We start from the raw sequence: 20354 nt of genomic DNA, 5'->3' as shown, positions 1-20354 counted from the left end.
CTTCATAAGGCTGCCTCTCTTCTGGATCTGGGTAGAGATGAGACTACACTTGGTCCATTTACGACTGTAGTAGCTGAATGAGCATGGAATGAGAGGTTGTCATCTGGTTCAGCATCAAGACATTCTCTTTTATCTCTTTCAACACTCTGTCGTTCTATTCGACTTTGTGTAGGATAAGTAAGAGGACCTCTTCAATTCGTCCACCCTCTTACTTCTCCATCTTTCGACGCTCGTGAGGGGGAATGTACCTGTTCTTCTTTTTTTACACTACCTCCAAGTCCATGATTTTTTTGGCCAAGACATCCAGCTGAGTCAACAATTTGGCCAATTCTTGGTCTTTTTCTTCCTCCTTGTTGGTCTTGGCCATGTGATCAATGAGGTGGGCAGCTTTTGCATAAGGTAGATGGATGAGACTACCTGGAGAGATTTGGTCAGCCACTATTCTATTTTCGGGGCCAAGACCCCGGTAGAAACATTCCAGAAGCATCTTTTCTGGAATTCCATGAGTTGGGAAGTGTTTGCAATAAGGTCTTAAACCTTTGCCACAACTCATAAATGGCTTCACCCTCCAATTGCTTGAAATTTAGGATGTTATCCCTAAACCTCATCAATCTCAAAGTGGGGTGATCCATTGGATTACTGTTGCTACCAAATATGATCCAATTCTCTGCTCAAAACAGCAACACACAAACCAAAACTAAAAATTAAGTAGGTTCAGCTATGACTAACAAGAACAAAATTCAACTTAACTAAAGATTCTCAACCAATGCCACTTCTCGGCGGCGGCACCATTTTGATTTCACGTATCAGGACACTTCTTCCAATTCTAAGTGCCAACAATCGTTAGTTAGTAATATAACCCAACTAAGTGAGTTGGGTCAAATCCTACAGGGAGTGGTACGTGTTTGAGAATCAAGTGCCAAGTACGAATATGTTCAAGTCAATCATAGGTAAAGATATTTACGAATATAAGCATAGTTCAAATTAAAGGTGACACAAGTGTCAAATAACATGGTTTTTTTTTATTGTAATTATCAACTACAGCAGCAAATAACATGAATAAACAACTGGAGAAACGGGTTCTTGGGATGTGATTGTATTATAGGCTAAGATAGACAAATGGGTAATTGCAGCTGATAGTAAATAGCTGTAAATCAGTGATTAAGCTAGACTTTAGTAAGGATAAATTTTCTCTCGAACAATTTACCTCGAATCGAATTGGTTTCTCTCGAACACCAATAAGCAGCAATTAAGAACAACCTACGCTTTAGTCCATTCACTATCTCGAGCTGAATGTGTGGAAAAAGGTTTAGGATTCACTCTCTCGAGCTGAACCCATGACAACCCAATACCCATAGACAATCAAATCAGTAATCTTGGTTTTAAAACCTCTCTCTCGAGCAAGCCAAAAACACGAAGGTAGAGTTGCATTTGCAACTACAACCCTTTAAATTAGACCACAATTACTGAATGAAATCACTTTTAAATAGTATTTAAACTATCAATTAACAATATGCAACAACTAAATCAACCCATAATCACACCCTAAGAATTGGGGTTTTAGCTAGACATCATAAAAAGATAGAAATCGTTACCAAATTGTGTTTCCATCAACTGGGTACGATTAATTTTGTCTTTACAAAGGTCCAAATTAAAGAATCTTCAATACCCACGTTCAATTTCTCAAAAATGGAAATCTTCAAATCTTCAAAGCTAAGGAAAATATTGTCTCAGTACTCTCAGTTCTAAACTCTCCAATTCAAAACTGATAATTATGATTCTATATTCTAAATTCCCTCATAAACTAAGAATTAAAAAATGTATTTATAGTCACCTAAAATTGTGTTGCGAAAGACCATTCGGCGCAATAAGTCGGGATCGTTGATCCGCTCGGTGATCCGTCCTTTGGTCAATTCCATCTTCTTTTTGCTTTGACCTTCATCATCTTCAAGTTTTATAACTTTGGGTGATCTAGTACTGCATAGCGGAACCGTTCGGCGACACGCCGACTGCTCATTTCCATCGCCAACTTGATTTTCTCCTTTAGGGCTTGGCACACTGGAATATTAGTCGAGATCATGGCCATTCGGCAACTCGCCCAATGGGTTAGGCGATCATCATTTCTTTTCTTCGTTCTTTCAGCTGCTTTGTTCTTTTTTGCTCATTAGTGTCTATGCTTTGTTCCTCAATCCAAATACCTGAAAAATCAAGGATTTACATTAGTTATTGGTACAAAATATGCATTTAAAGACACTAGCTCTATTAAAATAAATCCCTAAATGAGTCCAATTCATGGACTCATCAACTACCTGTAGCAAAACGCCCATGGGAGAGCGTGACCATGGATTTCATCACTTCCTTACCCAAGTCTGACAGGTATGGAACGATAATGGTTGTAGTGGATATATTTTCAAAATATGATACTTTCACACCCGCCACAGCAGGTTGCACCGCTAAGGAGGCTGCCAGGCTATTCTTCAAGAACGTGGTTAAGTATTGGGGGATGCTAAGAAATATCATCAGCGATTGAGACCCCCGCTTCATCAGGAACTTTTTGAGGGATCTATTTGAGATACTTGGCACGGAGCTTCACTTCTCTACAAATTTCCACCCGCAGACCCGGCTAAACCGAGCATGTCAATGCCCTACTAGAGTGCTATCTTATGCACTATGTTAGTGTGCACCAGAAGGATTGGGCTAAGATCCTTGACATGGCATAGTTCTCTTAAAATTTGCAATGGAACGAGTCCACCGGGAACACCCTGTTCGAGTTGGCGATTGGCTAACAACCCCAAACTCCGTATTCTCTACCGGCTGCTTTCCAGGGGAAAAGTTTGAGAGCCTACCATCTTGCCAAGGTATGGGAGGAACAACTCGACATTGCCAAGTCCTACTTGAACAAGGCAACAAAGAAAATGAAGAAATTTGCGGACCACAAACGTCGTCCCACGGACTACGAAGTAGGCGACATGGTTTTGGTGAAATTAAATCCAAGACAGTTTAAAGCACTAAGTGGCATTCACCAGAACTTAGTGCAAAAATATGAGGGTCCATTTAAGATCTTTGCCAAGGTGGGAAAGATCTCTTATAAAGTGGACTTGCCTCCATACTTCAAAATTCATCCGGTCTTTCATGCAAGCGTCCTCAAGCCATACCATCAGGACAAGGATGATCTTAGCGGGAACCAATCACGACGGGCACCTATAACTGTCACCGCCTAGCATGATCGAGAGATTGAGACTATCATAGACTATCAAGCCAAACAGAAGCGAGATCAGCAAGCCAGTGCCATGCTCCTTGTTCACTAGAAGGGACAAACTTCGGAAGAGGCCACATGGGAGAGATATGAAGACTTGTGGCAATTTAAGGACCAAATCCGGGAGTTTTTGCAGCAGTGCATCACGGTCGTCGCATCAACAGGTGGAAAAGAGTGTCATGTCCCGCCACTTCACTATTCAGATTCGACACCAGAATAGGGGAATAGAATCTAGAGTTGAGGAGAGGCTTATGGAGAACTCTATAACCTCCTAGATATTTTTCAAGAAGGATTTAGAATTCCCTAGGATATGTAGATAATTCTAGAATAGGACCAAAGTGTAAATATTGTAGGGACTTGCCAAGTAATTTTTATTTGCACTTTAGCCCCTAGGTTGTAGTATAAATAGATGAGACATTCTTTTGTAAGGCATCAATCAAGTTGTATGCAATCTTCCAAGCAATACAAAGCCTTCTTCCAAAACTCTCCGAGTCTTTCTAATTAAGTCTTTCTTGCATTCTCTTAGCGATGTTAATTCAAAAGGCTTACTTGAGCTTACAAGAACTGGAAAGATAGGTGAGTAAGTTGTCAAGTGCCGCACGAAGCTTTAGTGAGACCTAAGTCCGTGACACTAGGCTACGTTACCAAAATAAATTATAATACAATTACATAACTATTATAATAATAATTTACCATATGTACTTTTTTACCTTATTCAACTTCATTTTTTCCTTAATGTTTTTTTTTCCTTCACCAAGTGATCTATTTAGTCTTGAAAGAAAATGAATTTTATCGAAATTACAAGTCTATCAATAACACCAATTTGTTTCTAGTGTTTGGAATATATTAATGTTATTTTATATTTGAAATATACCAATTTGTAGAAATTAAAGAGCACCATCTAGTGAGAATAATAATGTAATACCTAAAGAGATCTAAATAATGTTCTTCTATGATCGTTGTTCTATGAATTAAACGTATGTTCAAAAGGAAGGAATGGTGCATAATCTATGGTTAAAGGGATTTTATTAAATTTCAACATATCTTATCCGACAATATTTACATTAAATCAAACAATTTAACTACAACAATTAAAAATTAAAGTGAAAATACATATCGCTTTACTTCACCATGATTAAGAGACAAATGTACGAATAAAAGACACATTTCTTACGTTAGGATAAACACTGCAAATAAATTTTTACCTTTGAGGGATTATGTGTGGGGATAAATAAAAACTATCCAAGGACCACCTCACATTAATTATTTTATTTTTTCTCATATTAATATGATAATAAAAAGAATCTTAAAATATTGGTTACAGTTCATATCGTTAAACTATCAAAAATAAAATTGTGACAAATTAAAAGGAACGAAAGGGTATCATTATTCATGTTTCTTTCTTTTCTTTCTTCCTACTTATAGGCCGTGTCAAATTATAATGATTTTATATAGCATAATTACAAGGACATGAATGTGAAATTAAAGACAAATTGGTGATAGGATAAGAATAATACAATGGGTATTTAAAATAATTAACTTATTAATAAGATATATGCACAATATATAAACATATCCATTAACTTGATCTGAATTGTCATCTATTCTCAAAAATTTTGGATGTGTAAAAATAGACACTTAAATTGTATAAAATTGAACAAGCAAACATACACGTTCTATGTGATAATACACATAGGACACCATGTAGGAAGCAAATTGGCCACGTAGGATGCCACATATGACGCTTATGTCTACTTGTTCAACTTTATTACAAGTTTAAATGTCTACTTGTGCACATCCAAAATTTGAAAACATATGTGCAAGCTGAAATCTAGTTAAATGACACATTTATCGATTATACCTAAGATTTATTGTGTTTGGTAATGATGTGGAATAACATCTTTTATGTTTTAAGGACGGTTGATTTTGATAAGATAACCACCACTACTTATTTAACAAGTTCGTAACTAATAAAAGAGAGGTTTTATGAGTGACTTTTAATAAGGCAAATTATTATTACTCTAAAAATGAAAATAAATCGAGGATCCTTGCTTGTAATCCTATAAATAATTACCTAAATAGATGTCGTTGACCTAATTTTAATTGTTTTATTTTTGAACCCAAAAGGCCATCCTTTGAAGTTATCTTTAACTTGACCTCAACTTATATTTATGTCTTTTAGCTTTGGGTGTGCATATGTAGATACTTAAACTCGTATAAAGTTGAGCAAATAGACACACATCTTACGTGACAATTTTCATCCTACATGGTGTCTTATGTTTATTATGTCACGTAGGACTCATCTGTCTACTTGTTTAAGTTTATATAAGTTAAAGTGCCTACATATGCACACCCAAAATTTAAGAACATAAATATAAAATAAGGTAAAGTTAAAATACATATTTATATATTAGCCTATATTTATTCATTGTGCTCATTGATTGACGGCTAAAGTGACATAATTTAGGCTATGTTTTGCCATATATTTAGATCACTATACTTGTGTTTAATTAAGTTGATTTTATTCGCCTTATATTTAATAAGGACAATATTATATATATATACAATAAAGTAATTAGTTTAGAATAAATATAATCATACTTCTTTTACATTAAAAATAGCCCAAAAAGAAAAAAAATTGCGAAAATCGTGGGTAATGTTGTAGTTTTTTGTAGTGAATACCGTTACTATATACACGACTTCTCACATTAAAAATTGAAAACGACGTAATGGAGCAAATTTTTACCTCTTCTATTCATGTGACAAAAAATTTCAACAAATACAATTGTTATACATCTAATGTATCGATATGGTATAAATTACCATGCAATGCATCACTATTGTATAAATAGTCATGCAATGTATTGATATTGTATATATAGTGTATAGTCGTGTATATATGATGTATATATGTGTATCAGAAATATATATACATTTATATACATTGTTTATATAATACATATACATTATAAAAATAAATTATGTAATGTATCAATACTATATATAACATATAGTGCATGTATCGATATTGTACAATAAAAAATGATCTTGTATATATCATATATTGATAGTGTATATATGATGTATAGTTCATCAGTACCCTCAAGTAGTTCTACTGATACATTTTTGCTCCAATACAGAGAGTAGCTTTCTTACTCTTTAACCATGTTTGTTCTTCTCCTATTGATTCTTCTGAATTTTCAGACTATTCAATGTCAATCAATTTGAAATCACCTCTAAACAATTCTAAATTATAGATATAAAATCCTCCTGATGCTTAGTCTTTTCATATATAATTCGATTAAATTGATTCACGTTTGCGATACATGGAGTTTTATACAGTAATAAATAACTTATTTTTTTAAGTTGGCTAATTTTTGTGTAATAAATATAATCTAATGGACATATTGTATAATTTTCCTTATTTAATATTCACATTTTTTTGTGCACGTAAGATATGATTTTGCGGAAAAGTGATGATTTGGCTCTAAATTGAGAAAAAAAGGAGCTTTGAAGTATGAGTAAAAGTCGGAGATGTAGGACATGATTTTGGGTTATAGCATGGAGTGGTAAGTACTCCTTTATCCTTAAATAAGAGGTCTCGAGTTCAAGTCCTCTTGGGTACAGATCGCCTTTGTTAGGGAGCACTTTAACCCAACGTGGGACTTTAATTTCCGGTGCGAAACCATATTTAATCGGACTCTAATGTGGATACCGATCATCGAGTGGAAAAAAAAGTCAGAGATTGACCTTCGAATCCAATCTCCATCGTTCAAATCAAACACCAAGATGTTAAAAACACTCAATAAAAAATTTCTGCCTGATCCAACAGTTAACAAATCAGAAAACGCGATCGGAAGGTTGGTGATCGGAGATATAATCTGCAACAAAAAGAACCCGTTTCTTCTCTCTTTTCTCTTGTTGAAAGCTCTCAAAGACCTCTTTTATGTGCTAATATTAGCCTTTCAAAGACAAATATTAATGAGCAATTGAATAATTCTCTCAAATAATCTTTTTTATAGAGTGATGTTTTTTCCTAAAAATCAAAACAAACTCTAAATAGGAATAAAATTTCAATCCTTTTCCGAATAGAATTGGAGCCCAAAAAAAGAGAAAAATTTCAATCCTTTTTTCAAATAGGAATAGACCATAATCTTTTGGCTGGAACATGGGCCATAGCCCAACAATATGTACAAATTTTATTTCCACAATTTATTTATTTTAAAAAAACATAATATTAACAATTGAATAAAGCGAAAAGCACATTCTCTTTTAACCAAAAAGAAACTTGTCATTTCTTTACACTATTTCACAAACACAATTCCCAAATCATATTTTCAACGAAAAATTAGCTAGAATTTATTACTTTTTAAACAATATAATTATATATATTATTGAAAGAGACGAAAATATATTCTTTTATACCAAACACACCCTAAAAGGATAAAAAGAAAATGTGAAAATGCTTGTAATATAGGTATACTTATTTCGTTTACATAATAAGAAACAATATATAATATGAATAATTATTTATCCGAATCAAATATAGGTGAGTTGTAGATTTTTACCTATTTTCATCCGACTCATTTTTCACCCACCCTTATTTGACTCGATCGCCTATTTTCCACTCTTATCTGAACTCATAAATCTCAAATCCTAGCTTCACCTCTGTTTGAATTCTAGCATATTTTATTTTTCATGTATGTATTAGTTTGAATCTCAGGTTGATTTTATTATTTATGATGATAGTTTTTTAAATTTATTTGTGTGCTTAATTATTTGGTTGTCTTGACAACCAAGTGATTAGTAAATTTCTATTATATAGAAGAGTGAAGCCTAGGACGACCAGGGGCAAATAGGTAATTTTACACTAAAAAATGGACAGATTTTTCTATTCCAAAAGCAGGAAGGACAAATAGGTAATTTACACTAACAAAATGACAAATCTCAGTTCCAAAAGCAAGATTTCTAAACCCATTTCTCTTCCATCTTCTAGAACCATCCGTCTTCAATCTTTCACACTCCAAACAAAGGATTTCAACACATTCCAAGCACACATACTTGCTCAAACATGATTCTAAAAGCATAATTTCTTCCATCCCTCTTGTTCCAACAACAATCAATCGATTCGCATTTTCTGATTTAGGATAGGATGACTCTTTTTTAGAGCTTTTGTTGGATTATACCAAGTGCTAAGACAGGGGTTCTTGGTTTTGGACTTTTGGCATTTTGGTGGTTGTGCTTGTGTTAATGTATGCATAAAGATTTGATCTTTGTTCATTTTTGTTTGTTTAGATGATTCTCTTCTTTTCTTTAGGAAATTTTGGTGGACTATACCAAATGCTTTGTACACTTGTTTGGTTCATGACTGCATGTTTGTATTTTTTGGTTTTTGATATTGATTTTGTCTGTGTCAGTAAGGTTTGATTTTCTTTCTGTATGTTTAGATGGATGAAGAATATAATAAGCTTGGTGAAGACGACCATCGGTAACGACGTCATCACTATCATTAAAGTTCTATATTTCAGATTCAGAAATAAGATATTCAGTTTCTTCTTCTTTATCAGAAATTAAACCTATTATTCATTTCAGATCTTAACATCAGGACAATTTTATGATCAACAATGATCATCAATAGAGACTTGCTGTAATTATTTCTTTGTGTGCATTTTTCTGAAATAGTAAGATGCTATTTCATAAAGGAGAAGCAATCTTGGATGTCAGATGAAGAGTTTGTAAGAAAGATGTGCTAGCTGGATTAACTTCTGAGTGCATTTTGTGCTTATTTTTATTTAAGCAACAAAAAAAATCTGAATTTTGGTTCAACATATTGTTCAAATACCTCAATTGTCTCATTTGGCCAAGTTTGAGATCTACTGATTTTTATATATAACAATAAATTTGTGATCTGCATACTACAAGTCCAACAAACTGTTGCAGTTGAACATACATCTTAAATTAAAGATGTGTATAATGTATTAAAATATTATCTTAATCTTGACGTATTAAACATGTTAGGTAGAATGTTAAAATTAGAGAGTCATCCTATGTAGAAAGAAGGAGACATTCTCTTTTAATCAGAGCAAAAACGATGACAATAAGACACTAAAAAGTTGAAATAGAGGACTAATTATTTGTCGTTTTCTTCTTTTAGTTTCAGTTAAGCTTGATATCTTTGTTGCATGGTGATTAACATTGTTTTTGTTTCATTGAATTGGAGTTTATTCCACTATACCTATCTGTAATGGCTCCATAAAAGTACATAGGAGCACTCAACATTGGTTTTCAACTGTCCATCATAATTGGTATACTTGGAGCCCATGTCTTGAACTATTTCTTTGCCAAGACTCATGGGGGGTGAAGATTGAGCTTAGGAGGTACCATGGTACCTGTATTAATCATCACAGTAGGCTCATTGTTCCTCCCCGAGACCTAAATTCCATGATAGAACGTGGTAATTACAACAAAGCCAAGTTTAAGCTGAAGAGAATCAGGGGAATTGAAGATATAGATGAAGAGTTCAATGATTTAGTTGTGGCAAATGAAATCTCTAGGAAAATAGAACACCCTTGGAGGAATTTGTTGCAAAAGAAATATATGCCACATCTCACCATGGCAATTATGATTCCATTTTTCTAGCAACTTACTGGAATCAATGTGATTATGTTCTATGAATCAGTGTTGTTTAAGACTATTGGTTTTGGTGCTGATACTTGAGCTTTGTCTATTGTTATCACTGGTGGAGTCAATATCATTGCCACTCATTGCCACTGTAGTTTCTATTTGCTACTATATATGTTGATAAATTGGGAAGGAGATTCTTGTTTCTTCAAGCGGGATTTCAAATGCACTTTTGCCAAGTAAGTTAATTTTATTCATTTCATGTTCTTGGAACTTTTCATGGTGAAACTTTCGTTGGTTCTATTACATAACTGATCCCTTCTATTTGACATATTGTAAGAATGGATGCTACTTAGAATGACTCTATTCCGTCGTAGTTAGCCAAACTCTATTCCGTCGTAGTTAGCCAAACATAATTAGATCCATAAGGATATAGTTGACTAAAAACTATGAGGTATTTTGAGGACAACATTAATTTGTGATAAAGATACCGACATTTATGAATCGAACCTAGAGATTTCAAGCTCAGGTCGATGTGGAATTCACGGCAAAATAATAAGAAATAGAAGAAGCAAGTTATGTACACAATTAATGTTTGGTTAAAGGTTGTACCTTTACCTTCTATAGTTTTGCACTCATCTTGATCAAAGACTGTTTTGTCTCTTTGCTATTCCACTATATTAATCTTTAAATTCCTTTTTTCTTTAGTCATTATTTATTCTTTTTCCCCCCTTTGGCTTACTACCAGTCTACCACTACTCTATTTCTTCTACAATAAGTTTTGAGAAAAAAAATGAAGATCGAAACTTTCTTGTAGATATTATTAACGAATTTGACAAAACTTTTACAAAGACAACCTTTTTAATGATTTTTAGGTTTATATTGAAAGGCAGTTTGATTTGTTTATGTTGTTTTTGCACCCTCTTGTCCAACTATAAAGATTCACAAACCAAACTTGTTTGTTCTGTTTTTTGAGATGAGAAATCTTTATTACTGCTGAGTAACTCCAATTTCAAATGCTTGTGTTTTGAATATATAGTGACTGGCTCGACCACTTTTGAGTTTCCTTTCTCTAATCGAATTCATTCCTCTAAAGGTACTATCCTTTCTACTTTGGATCCATCAATTTACTGTTTTTAGGCTTGTTAGTGTTAATGACTACTTTCATATGATTTTAGTTTTTGTCAAGAATTGTTTATTTTTTCACCAATGACTAATGACTAGCTTGTTGATTATAGGTCCGGAGTCTTGTAGTTGTTACTTCTCTACCAATTAGATGATCTATAACCAAGGTCAGAGGCGAGACTTACTTATTCATACACCATCAAATTGTATCCATTCTGAAATATCTAAATTGAGATTTCAATATCTATGAGGTATTTCATGCAATAGCCTAAAATTGATCCACCTTTTGCAAAAAGAAACAACAGTTCTTACGACTCTATTTCCTCTATACATTTGTACTTCCAATAAGTTTGATAAGTTGAGCCACATTCATAGAGGCAAAATGAATGCGGCCAAAATTAAATTCTTAGTGGGTAATCTACTCACCTACCGAACTTAACCATGCATAGAGCTTAATCTTACATTTTCTTTCTGATTCTTGAATTATAGAGGAACTGAAAACTTTATACTGCAAGCTTTGAGCATTTTTTGAATTTTCAATGGTCGGTATTTTATCAGGTGTAACGCTTATATACCTCACTTTCCACAGTTGAATCATCTTTTTTCGGTTGGTAATTTGAATAAACATTTGGTATTCTTAGTGGGTTTTTTTTTTTACATTGTTTAGCAGTATGTGTTGTGATTGGTAAGACACTTTTTCTTTCTTCTCCATTGTTGTAAATATAAGGAATATTGTTCGTATAAGTTACAAAACTTTCAGAATAGTTTGGCATCCATTCTAATATTTTAATTGATTGATATATTTGTCTTTTGCAAGTATTCATCTTAAACTTCTCCATATGTTGGTTTTTGTATAATAAACAAAGGTTGTCTACTAAGCTGATGACATCCCTTACGTACTCATAGAAAATGATGAATTCAAATGTGCCTATTATATATGCATAACGATCTATATAGAGAACCAATAGTATGTCATTCACAAAATATATACCGAACATATTTGACAACTATATTATTTTCAAAATAGCAATATTTTTATTTCCTTTATATAATGGTGTTTAAATGTTATTTGATTATTTATAGAGCAACTTTCACATATAGCAAACACAAAAATCATATTTGTATGTTATAGCTATAGTTTGCATAACTGCGCTCCATAGCAAACTTTAAGTTTGCTATGGCTATTTCGCTATACATATATACAAAAGAAGCTGGCTATTTTGATATACATATATACAAAAAAAGCAATTGTATAATTTGTTTCGGTATACATATACAAAAGAATCAATTGTATAATCTGTGATTGTATAAAGTGAGAAAGACAAAAGATAACTGGGCAGGGGAAGATCGTATTTGTATAGTCATAAGTGTATAGGACGAAAATATATGCATTTGTATTTGTATATACAAATTTCTCTCGCTTTATACAAACACAAACGCAATGTATACATTTGTGTTTGTATAAAGTGAGAGAGGCAAGTGAGAGTGACAAGCGAGATCTAGGAGAGGGTAGAGAGGGGAACGAAAATATATGTATATATACAATTTTCCATAGTTTTAATATGAATTACAATCTATCCCTCTTTAGTGTTTAATTACATTAATTCTTTAAAAAGTAACACAAATCAGATACATAATATGTAGCTCGAATATATTAAAGAGTATCTCTGATACATTATAACATAAACCGGATACATAATATGTAACTTGGATACATTAAAGAGTATCTCAGATACATTATAACATAAATTGCATACATAATATGTAGCTTGGATACATTAAAAATTAGCTCGAATACATTATAAAATAAATCAGATACATAATATGTAGCTCGAATACATTAATATATAACTTAGATATATTAAAGAAATAAGGGATTTTAGAGGTTTTTAGAAATAGAAGGGGATATTGAAAATAAGGGAAACGTAAAATGTGCATTTCAGTAATTTTTTAATAAAACTACATGTTGGGCCCGTGTTGCACGGGCCATACTTATTTAGTAAATCATATAAAGGGGAAACTAAGCAAATACCACATAAAAGTAAAATAATTACAAAGATATACCCTATTACATTCATACCCCACTAAATAATTACACTATAAATCCCCTCAACTAATTTTGCTTGACTAATACTAAATTAGTATCATATACTGTATTGGTATCATTAAGGCTGATAATTTCGCTTAACTGACACTAAATCAGTAAATATATATATATATATATTGTATTGGTATCATTAAGATTTCTCGTTCATAAATTACTCATCAGTCAATGATACTATAAGAGTATATGCATATTTTTGTGGTATCATTAGGTTTTTTTGTTCAGAAATTACTCATTAATCAATGATACTATAAGAGTGTGTGTATATTGTGGTATCATTAAGGTTTTTTGTTCAGAAATTACTCATTAGTCAATGATACTATAAGAGTATATGTATATTTTTGTGGCATCATTAAGTTTTTTTTTGTGAAAAAATTACTCATTAGTCAATGATACTATGAGAGAGTGTGTGTGTATATATATATGTGTGGTATCATTATGGTTTCTATAACGACCGGTTTCCGTTGTTATAGAAAAGTCAACGGGGAAAAATTTTGGGCCGGAAAACTTTTTGGTAGTATCTTGAAATTTTCCAACCTAGTCTAGATTTGGACGAAATCGGAGTCAGTAAGGTCTAGGGAAATCTGGTAACAAATGGGAGATCTAATTATGAATTTGATCATATGGGTAGATAGCTAAGACGTTAAGGAAATCGTATGACTTTACAGAATTAAATTCGGGCGAGTAGAACTCCCGAAACTTATCTTAGCATTGTGAAATGGGGTTTGAAATTCTTAAATTTTCTCACTGTTTTCGTGCAAGCCACTAAGGCAGGATTTTCCCCGCCAGGGCGAGGCCGCTGTAGCGGGATGAGGTCCGCGTGGCGGGACAGACGNTTTATAGAATTAAATTCGGGCGAGTAGAACTCCCGAAACTGATCTTAGCATTGTGAAATGGGGTTTGAAATTCTTAAATTTTCTCACTGTTTTCGTGCAAGCCGCTAAGGCAGGATTTTCCCCGCCAGGGCGAGGCCGCTGTAGCGGGATGAGGTCCGCTGTGGCGGGACAGACGCGACTTAAGTCAGAAATAAACCCCAAAAATGTTTTATTCTGCATGTTTATGATATTGTAATTACCTGCTTATATTGCACTTAGTAGGATAGCCGCGTGATCCTACCAATACACTGTGGTTGTGTACTGATACTGCACTTGCTCTTTGTTTGTTGAGTACATGGTATCTTCAGGCGGATATTGACAGACCTCATCTAGAAGATCAAATGATCAATCGAATTCAAGGGTGAGCCAGTTCTTCCTAGCTGCCATGAGTTCTCCTTTTGCTCAGACCATCTTATTCGGACTTCGATTAGAACTTTAGTTATTCTGTTATTTAATTTGGGTTGTACCCATTTCCTTAGACTTATGATCCTTGTTAGAGTTTTGGTACATTGACTTTCAGGTTCTAGGCATTAATTCCGCATTTGGTTGTTAGACTTTTGTTGGAGTTTGTGGGAACTCCCTATTTTCCTCTTCTTAGATATCTAAACCTACTTCTGTATCTTTAAATGCCTTAGTTTTTGGTTGAGTTGTTTAGTTTGGGTAGTAGTAATAGTTCTCCCACCGGAGTTAGTGTAGGTGTCAATCACGATGGTCTGGGTTGTGACAAAGTTGGTATCAGAGCCCTAGTTCGTTGATATCGATGTATCAAAACAAGTCTAGTAGAGTCTTGAGGAACGATACAGAAAAGTCTTTACTTTTCTTCGAGAGGCTATATGACTTTAGGAAATCTCTTTGTTTTCTCTTGTCTATATTCTTGCTATAACTTGGTTCTAATTGGTATCTGGTGATCCAAATTGGTACCTAATCTCCTTCACTCTTCTGTCCGCAAATGGTTAACACTCGCTTCAACGGTATCAGGCTCGTAGCTCCCATTAATGCGCCAGCTGAAGAATCCGCAGCAATAGGTCGCGGTCGAGGCAGGGGTAGAGGCCGAAGAAGGGTAGCACCTGCTAAGGATAGAGCTCCAATTGAGAATGCTCCCATAAATGAGAATATGGAGGTTGAGAATGATGATGATGTTGGACAAAAGGAAGTGGTGCGGCTGAGACTACATGTATCCCTTCTTAGACCCAGTGTTAACTAAACAAATTATGTTGTTCCTGAAAGGGTTGGTTGGTCCTGGAGTGCTTCCCTCTGTTCAAGCAACTCAAGCTCCCGCCAATCCCCCTATTGCTATCACTGTCCCCAAGGTGGGTGGAATTTTAGCTAATAATGCATTCTTCCGTCATTTGTTGGGTCCTTTTATGACTGGTAATGAGCATGAGATGTTGACTAAGTTCTTGAAATTGAAATCGCCGGTGTTCCATGGTTCTGAGAGAGAGGATGCCTATGAGTTCATCCTAGATTACTATGAGAGGATTCATAAGTTGGGAATTGTCCATCAGCATGGAGTAGAGTTTGTGACCTTCCAACTTCAGGGCGAGGCTAAGCAGTGGTGGAGAGCTTATGTAGAATGCGGATCTTCACCTTTACCCCCACTCACTTGGACCCAGTTTCATGCTCTGTTCTTGGAGAAGTATGTTCCCCGGACCTTGAGAGATCGCAAGAAGGATGAGTTCATGGCTTTGGAGCAAGGTTGTCTGTTTGTGGCTGTTTATGAGGCTAAGTTCCATGCTTTGTCGAGATATGCTATGCAGTTGGTGACTATTGAGGAAGAGAGGATCCACCTATTTGTTAAGGGACTAAATTATGAGTTGTAGGTTTTATCTGTCCATATGACCTATACAGAAAAAAGCTTCAATGAGGTAACGGATTTTGTGAAGAAAGTGGAGGGGGTGAGGCAAGTCAGGCTAAGGCATTGTCTAAGAAATCCAAGAATTCAGGTAACTTTCAAGGTTCTTACTCCAGAGGTTCAGGGAGGCCGACACTTGCAGCCCGGCTAATTCAATCTGCCATGCCCGCTACTATAGATAGTTACTCAAGAATTCCACCTCAGTATTTGATTTAGGATAGCCAAGGAGCCACACCTTCAGTGGGTAGCAGACTATCTTTTGATCGCACTTGTTATAACTGTGGAAAATCTGGGCATATAAGAAAAGATTGTCCCCACCCGCACATAATAGTTTCCGCACATCAGTAGACTAGATCAATGGTACCTGCGAGATATAGTAATAATGGTTGAGGGCGTCCACAAGGTGGGCGAGGAGGAAATCAACGAGGACGTGGAGGTAGGGGAAATGGTAACGCAGGCAGAGGTACAGTGCAGCCAGGCAGGGAAGTCGCCCGTCATGATGACAGGGCTCAATGTTATGCCTTTCCGGGCAAGACCGAGACGGAGGCATCTGACACAGTGATCACATGCACTATTCTTATCTGTGACAAGATGGCTAACACGTTATTTGATCTGGGTTCTACTTATTCTTATTTATGTGTGCGATTAGCCTCAAAATTTGATATGATTTATGATATACTTGATGCCCCCATCCATGTTTCTACCCCCATTAGAAAGTCTGTCATCGTCACTCATGTCTATCTTGCTTGTCCTATCTTGTTTATGATTTTCATACTCAGACAGATTTGGTGATTTTGAATATGACTGACTTTGATATAATCTTAGGCATGGCTTGGTTGTCCCTCTATTATGTTGTGTTAAATTTTAATACGAAATCTGTGACTCGAGGGATCCCCGATAGGGAAAAATTAGAGTGGGAAGGGGTGTACAAGCCTAAGCTAACCAAGATCATATCCTCCATTCGGGTTAGGAAATTGGTAGGGCAGGGTTGTTTGGCTTATTTGGCTCATATTCAGAATGTTGAGGTTGAGTCTCCCTCTATTAAGTCTATTCCTATGGTGTCGGAATTTAAAGAAGTGTTTCCTACTGATTTGTCTGGTATGTCTCTAGATAGAGATATAGATTTCCGTATTGATTTAGAACTTGGTACTCGTCCCATATCCATTCCTCCGTATTGTATGGCTCTGGCAGAATTAAGAGAGCTTAAGGCTCAAATCCAATAACTTCTTGATAAATGATTCATCCGTCCTAGTGCTTCCCCGTAGGGTGCTCCTATTTTGTTTGTTAAGAAAAATGATGGTATTATGAGGATGTGTATATATTATCGCTAATTGAATAGGGTCACCTTTTGGAACAAGTATCCACTACCTCAGATAAATGATCTTTTTGACCAGTTGGAAGGTGCATCAAGTTTCTCTACGATTAATTTAAGGCCTGACTACCATCAGTTAAAGATTAGGCTAGAGGATGTGCCTAAGAGGCGTTTAGGAACCGCTATGGGCACTATGAGTTTCTAGTTATGTTGTTTGGGTTGACAAATGCGCATGTAACTTTCATGAGTTTAATGAATGGTGTGTTCAAACCATTTCTTGATTTGTTTGTGATAGTATTTATCGATGACATTTTGGTCTATTCAAAAAGTGAGGAAGAGCATGCTGACCATCTTCGTATTTTTCTCGGTGTTCTTGGGAAACAAAAGTTGTATGCAAAAAATTTTATGTGTGAATTTTGGTCGACTTTGGTTGCCTTTTTGGGGCATGTAGTTTCAAAAGAAGGGGTAATGGTAGATCCCCAAAAGATTGAAGCGGTTAAAAATTGGGTTCGGCCTAGCTCTGTGACTGAAGTTAGGAGTTTTGTGGGGCTCGCTAGCTATTATCGTCGGTTTGTGAAAAACTTTGCTTCTATTGCCACACACTTGATGAATTTGACCAAAAAGGAGATACCATTTGAATGGACTGAAAAATGTGAAGAGATATTTCAAAAGCTCAAGACTCTCTTGACCACATCACCTATTCTAGCACTACCGGTGGAAGGCAAAGATTTTATTATTTATTGTGATGCTTCACATTCTGGTTTGGATGTGGTGCTGACGCAGGATAAGAATGTCAAAGCTTATGTATCGCGGCAGTTGAAGGTGCATGAGAGAAATTATCCAACACATGATTTGGAGTTGGCAGTAGTAGTGTTTGCTCTTAAGATCTGGCGGTATTATATTTATGATGTTAAGTGCGAAGTGTTACTGATCATCGTAGTCTACAACATGTATTCACTCAAAATAATCTGAATTTGAGACAGCAAAGGTGGATGGAGTTACAAAAGGATTATGATGTGACCATCCAATATCATCCGGGTAAGGCTAATGTAGTAGCAGACGCCCTAAGTCGAAAGGCGGTGAGTATGGGTAGTTTAGCTTGCTTGGGTGTATCTAAGAGACCTTTGGTTAAGAAAATTCAAACCTTGAAATCTAAGTTCATGCAGTTGGTCATCTCAGAAAAAGGTGAGGTGTTAGCTAGCATTGAAGTAAGGGCTAGGTTCATTGAGAAGATCAAGGCCAAATAGTTTTGATGATGAAAATTTGAATGAGCTTAGAAAGAAGACTATGATTAGTAAGGCACAAGAGACCACTCTTGATGCGGGAGGTGTGCTCAGTTTTAAAGGAAGAATTTGTGTTCCTAGAGTGGGCGACTTGATTCAGAATCTATTGGCAGAATCCCATGGTTCGTGGTATTCTATCCATCCAGGTGTGACCAAGATGAACCAAGATTTGAAGCGAATTTATTGGTGGCCTGGCATGAAGAAAGATATAGCGGAGTTTGTGGATAACTGTCAAAATTTCCAACAAGTAACGTATGAACATCAAAGTCCCGTAGGTTTGCTTTAGAGAATGCCAATTCCAAAATGGAAGTGGGAAAGAATAGCTATGGATTTTGTGGTTGGTCATCCCAAGACTTTTGGGAAGTTTGATTCTATTTAGGTAGTGATGGACAGATTGACTAAGTCAACCCATTTTATTCCAGTCAGAATAGATTATAATGCTCAGCAATTAGCCAAGGTGTATGTAAAAGAGATAGTAAGGCTGCATGGGGTGCCCTTTTCTATCATCTCAAACCATGGTACGCAGTTCACATCCAAGTTTTGAAGGAAATTACATGTTGAATTGGGCACACAACTCACTTTTAGTACAACTTTCCATCCGCAGACGGACGGACAATCAGAAAGGACTATTCAATTTTAGAAGACATATTGAGGGCATGTGTGATTGACTTGATAGGACATTGGGATAAGTTCCTACCGTTGTGTGAATTCTCCTATAATAATAGTTATCACTCCAGTTTTGATATGACACCATTTGAGACACTTTATCGGAGGGGATGTAGATCACCCATAGGATGGTTTGAGGCTGGAGATGTGAAACCTTTGGGGTTGATTTAGTGAAGGATGCTCAAGATAAAGTGAGGAGTATTCAAGCTAAGCTTTTAGCAGCCCAGAGTAGACAGGAGAAGTATGCGGACCATAAAGTAAGAGACATGGCATTTCAGACTGGTGAGAAGGTTCTTCTTAAAGTATCACCGATGAACGAGGTGATAATATTTGGCAAGAAAGGCAAACTAAGTCCGCAATACATTGGTCCCTTTGAGGTTCTTGATTGTGTAGGGCCAGTGGCTTATAGATTGGCAATACCTCCCAATCTATCTGGAGCTCATCCGGTATTTCATATGTCCATATTGAAGAGATATCATGGTGACGGGGATTACATCATAAAATGGGACTCAACTATGTTAGACAAAGATCTTCAGTATGATGAAGAACTAATGACAATTCTTGATTGTGATGTCCAGAAGTTGAGGACCAAAGAGATTAAGTCCGTGAAAGTCCAAGCATCGTCCAGTTGAGGAAACTACTTGGGAAACTGAGAAGGACATGCGAGACAACTATCCCCAATTATTCATCGATTCAGGTACTACTCTGTTCTCACTTTAGCACGTTTTTCCTAGTTTGTCACTCGGGGATGAGTGATGGGTAAATTGGTACCTATTGTAATAACTTTCCCGTCGTTATAGAAAAGCCAACAGGGAAAATTTTTGGTAGTATCTTGAAATTTCCCAACCTACTCCAGATTTGGACGAAATTAGAGTCAGTAAGGTCTAGGGAAATCTGGTAACAAATGGGAGATCTAATTATGAGTTTGATTATATGGTAGATATCTAAGACGTTAAGGAAACCGTATGACTTTACGAAATTGAATTCGGGTGAGTAGAATTCCCTAAACTGATCTTAGCATGAATGAGTATTTTCTGAGTGTCATGGAAAAAAGGTGTGTTGTGAAATGGAGGTTTGAAATTCTTAAACATGCTCACTGTTTCCGTACAAGCCGCTAAGAAGGGATTTTCCCTCCAAGGAGGGGCCGTTGTTGCGGGATGAGGACCGCTATGGCGGGACATACGCGACTTATGTCAAAAATAAACCCCAAAACATTTTATTCTACAAGTTTCAACTTTGAGAGCTAAGTAACGACCCCTG

General features: G+C 35.6%; 1 pseudogene; it reads left to right on the top strand.

The window, feature by feature from the left end:
• Window positions 1-8620: 8620 nt before the first annotated feature.
• On the top strand, window positions 8621-14346 carry LOC125841780 (sugar carrier protein C-like; annotated as a pseudogene).
• The last annotated feature ends 6008 nt before the right edge of the window (window positions 14347-20354 follow it).

This window comes from Solanum stenotomum, chromosome 10 (genome assembly GCF_019186545.1).
Source record: "Solanum stenotomum isolate F172 chromosome 10, ASM1918654v1, whole genome shotgun sequence".
Classification (NCBI taxonomy): domain Eukaryota; kingdom Viridiplantae; phylum Streptophyta; class Magnoliopsida; order Solanales; family Solanaceae; genus Solanum; species Solanum stenotomum.
Note: the sequence above shows the minus strand (reverse complement) of the source record. Positions and strands in the feature narration are given on the sequence as shown.